The following is a 4,413-nucleotide window of genomic DNA, read 5'->3' as shown; positions in this document are numbered from 1 at the left end:
TCAGACAAGAGGTGTCACCATTCCTCTGAAATCAGGGGAACAATTCACCCCTTGGACATCACTCCTCAATCTCACTGCTTAACCTCCATGTCTCCATTGCATCAAGCAAGGATGGGACCTCCTACTTCCCATGCCAGGCAAAATTCCCACCAGATTGGTGCTGTGCTGCTTTTAGAGAGTAGTAAAATCTGTGTTACAGGTCAGACTTGCATAGCCAGGGTCAGCATGGATTCGTACTCCAGCCAGCTCATAGCCTTTTGGGAACTCACATAAATGGTATCTCACTGTATATAGGCCTATACACAACACCAAGCCCACCAGCTCTCCTACCATATATCCACCTGCTTTAGCAGGGGCTGGTGCTCTCACCCACTGCCTTCACAGATCGGGCACATTTGCCTCTGGATTCCTCTTCTGGGTTGGACCAATCAGAGGGGGAAAGGATTCATTCACAGACTTTATCAACTGTTGCTTTTACTGGACAGATAGGACTAGCATGTTTAGAAGTGGATGTCATCCCTTTTAATCAGTACTGATGAGCAGAGAACTGCCGGCAATTATTGAAGTGTTGTAATACTTGCAAAATAAGGAAATGTAGCAAGCCCTGCATAAAATTAAGTAATTGAGTATGGTATGTTATGAATAAAATTAGGGTTTCTTTTTTTTTTTTTTTTTCCAGAAAATAAAAAGGAAGGGAAAAAAATGTAAATGTTAAGGGACAGATTATCTGATGAATAGCACATTCTCCTGCTCCTAATGCAATCTTAAAAACTTCTGCAGAGACAATCTAGGCATGAATTCAGAAAATTTGTATGAGGAGCAGTGAAGCAGCAATATAAACACTTCTTAGTTATTATCTCATAGGAAAGTTTTTTTCACAGAATCACAGAATCATAAAGTGGCCTGGGTTGAAAAGGACCACAATGATCATTGAGTTTCAACCCCCCTGCTATCTGCAGGGTCGCCAACCACCAGACCAGGCTGCCCAGAGCCACATCCAGCCTGGCCTTCAATGCCTCCAGGGATGGGGCATCCACAACCTCCTTGGGCAACCTGTTCCAGGGTGTCACCACCCTCTGTGTGAAAAACTTCTTCCTATTATATAACCTAAACCTCCCCTGTCTCAATTTAAAACCATTCCCCCTTGTCCTATCACTATCAATCCTTGTAAACAGCCGTTCCCCCTCCTATTTATATGTTCCTTTCAAGTATTGGAAGGCCACAGTGAGGTGTCCCCAGAGTCTTGTCTTTTCCACACTAAGCAAGCTCAGTTCCCTCAACCTTTCTTCATAGCAGAGGTACTCCAGCCCTCTTCTCAGTTTGAGGAGTCCTCTCTAGCCCTCAACTCAGTTTGATTGCATATACCATCTACCTATCTTCTAAAATAGTATAGAAATCTTTTATCTAACTACATCAGTTGGATCAATAGAAGAAAAAAAAAAAAGAAAAAAAAAAAAAAGAGTTCATAATATTACCTCAGAAAAGATTGGCAAGTAAATGGTCATGGTATAAAAGTGTACCAACAGCAATTTAGACATCCTTTGCCAGGATAGACCCTACCCTTGAGGAGAGTTTTGATTTATTTCTCCTCAGACATTGCTGATAGTCTGTAATTTTGTATTGGTTCTACAGCAGTGCTGACATGGCATTTTTTTTATATTCAATCGACATACCAACATATTTCAAATTTTAGCTAAAAGATGCTTCCTTTTAATATTTGGATTGTTAAAATTTGGATTGCTAGGCTGGTTTCAACTTCTCAATCTGTCTCTGTGCTGATATACTTGGGCATGAGTTAAGGAATGAGGTAGTTTGTGGGGAATGATGGAAGATTACAGTATATGAGTGAAGATTATTATTTAGATAACTCCAGTGCTTTTAATATTGCGTGTAAGAAAATTCTGACTTTGGCATACATGTAACTCAGGCTGATATAATCCATGTATCTGAGTTTGTTTTTGAGGGCATGAGTAGAAACACATATATTTACATTTGATTTTTAATCCTCCAGTCACTATTACTTTCCTGAAGTTCTGACAAAATTACCTGTTTTCCTGGAGCCAGTTCTGGGACCACAAGCTGTTATCTTTGGACAAAGTCTATTTTGGACTGTTCTTCATGGGAGGAGGCTATGCCTTTCCAAGCACTGAAAAAAAAAACATGCATTTTAAAGTTGGGAAAAGATTTTTCTTTGGCTTGTATATTTGGTTTTGCATACACATATGGTTTTCGTGCAGTTAATATATTAAGTATAGAAAGCCTAAAATAAATACAATATAAAGCAAAATCCAAGTTAAGACCTTTAAAAATAAAGGATATGATGGAAATATCCACTGACCCTCAATTCTGTAAATGCAGAAGCAACAACTTTGTTGACTTTGGATTAGGTTCAGTTCAAGTATGATGAATATAGTATTTTTTTTTTTTTTCAGCACAAATTGCAAGCATTGGAGTCACCACCAGTTATAAGAGAAGTCAGTCTTACAATAATCAAAATGATAATGAAAGAATATACTATCACGAGAGCAATAAATTATTCTTGTATTGAAAGGGAAGTCTGCCTCTTTTCTATTAGTATGATTAATGCTCCTGATTTTTATGCATTTACTTCTTCCACTGTTGTAGTTCCTGGACTTCTATAACAAAGACATGTATTCTGTAACAAAATAAAAGATATACAGTTGTGTTTCAGAAGAGAATTGTACTATTTTAAGATACAATATTTTCAGTAATACCTAATGAGATACCTTTTATTGATGCAGTCTTGGCTGTTGGTTTTCAGTGAAGGTTTCCATATGTTGTTCTGGAGCAGGTCAAAAAGTCCCATTAGATGTGTATGTCCTAACAAATAAACAGAAGTTTCCACTATGTTACAATTTCTGTGAAAGGCTATACATTTCACAAATTATTTGTGCATAATGGAATTACTTGAATTTAGTATCACCCTTACATAGGTAAAATACAGAAATTGTCTGTCTGATCTAATAACTAAAGGTCACAAGACTTCACTGAACAAAGAATATAAGTCTTGGTCCTTTATGCAATGAAAAACAGGCTTCTCATCAAAAATATTTGTTTTAAGAGCAGTTGTGTGAGATGCAAAAACTGAGAGCCACTTGCTGTTAGTAAACTGGCACATCTCTGTTTGGTGCTTTATACTATTTTCTTCATCTGTGAGCTCTTAAGAAAAAAAATCAGGAGTAGAAAGCTCTGTTCTGAGCTCCGTTTTCCATCTGGATAGTAAATAATGCAAAGATTTTCTCACTGATCTTTAGCAAACAGTTCTGTTGTATCTAATTTACATGGATTTAAAGGATCTGAAATGAACTGTTTGCAAATATCACCTGAGGTTAAAGATTTCAAACAAACTTTTTTTCCCCATAAAACTGTTCTTTCTACAAAGAGACACGTGACAGACTGAATCTCAGTCTATTCATCTTATCCATTCAACAGTATATTTCTCAAAGCTTTTGTCAAAGAAGTGTCTTGCATTCCTCTTTTCTATTATATTTTCTAGTTCTCATTTACTTCAGTTCTTTTCTCTTGTTATCTTAAAAATTTTCCATCTAAAAATTGAATTACAAGCCTCCCATTTCTTAAGACTCTCTGTGGTAACAGAGATCTGTAATCAGTCAGCTATTCATTTCTTAAAATCCTAGATGAAACTTTTGCAAAGCTATTACCTCAAGAACACAACTTCCCACTGGGTCCTGTAAAGGATGTTCTTTGTTTGAACTGCATGCATATAAATCTCACCTCAGGTCACAGATGGAAATTACTGCAGTAGTATCTTCATGATTTCCTAATACTACCTATCACAGCATTGCTCCACAGTTTAACGTGACTGTTGACATCTCTGTTGAAAATGACCTAGACTAGAAGAAAGCTGGAAAGAAGATAGCCTTGAACCCAGGAGAAGCAGAAGTGATTTGCTATATCACAGGGGGATCTCAGCTCTTGGTCTTACCTGTATGGCTTGCAATCAACATTGAAGGACATGAATCAGCACAAGAGCAATTAGACACTGCCGTTGTCTTAGGGTTACTTTTCTAGGCAGAAGAAAATGTTGGAAGTCTTTGCAAAACTTCTCTATCAGACTTGCCAGTGGTACTGAAGGCAATTCTGAGAGTACTAAGATATATGCATGTCCTGTGAACTCATTATCCATGTATCTCAATGTGCCAGAGATGATGCAATGCTTTTATGTCCCCAGTTTTACAAGAAGTTAGGTTCAAACTTCTTTGTCACCCCTTCAGCAGTTCAAACAAGACTTGGGAAACACCATGTTGAAGATTACCAGGTGTATGGTAACTGTTGAGTCATGGCCTGAACCAGAGCACCTGGGGAAAGGATCCAGTCAGCCCTGGGAGCACAGGTGGAGCCTGGCTGCACCTCTCTTAAACCTCATTTAAT

At 37.8% G+C, this 4,413-nt stretch overlaps 1 long non-coding RNA gene across 1 annotated transcript; it reads right to left on the bottom strand.

The window, feature by feature from the left end:
• Window positions 1-2,060: 2,060 nt before the first annotated feature.
• LOC122183270 lies at window positions 2,061-3,993 on the bottom strand. Its single transcript, XR_006180187.1, has 3 exons — window positions 3,968-3,993; window positions 2,748-2,841; window positions 2,061-2,146 (listed from the first exon to the last, which is right to left on the bottom strand). It is a non-coding gene; the product is annotated as an uncharacterized LOC122183270 (long non-coding RNA).
• Between the last annotated feature and the right edge of the window lie 420 nt (window positions 3,994-4,413).

The sequence above is a fragment of the Lagopus leucura genome, unplaced genomic scaffold (genome assembly GCF_019238085.1).
Source record: "Lagopus leucura isolate 7727_CA_CO unplaced genomic scaffold, USGS_WTPT01 Super-Scaffold_73, whole genome shotgun sequence".
Taxonomy (NCBI): Eukaryota; Metazoa; Chordata; class Aves; order Galliformes; family Phasianidae; genus Lagopus; species Lagopus leucura.
The sequence above is the reverse complement of the archived record's forward strand: the minus strand, read 5'-3'. Positions and strand labels throughout refer to the sequence as shown.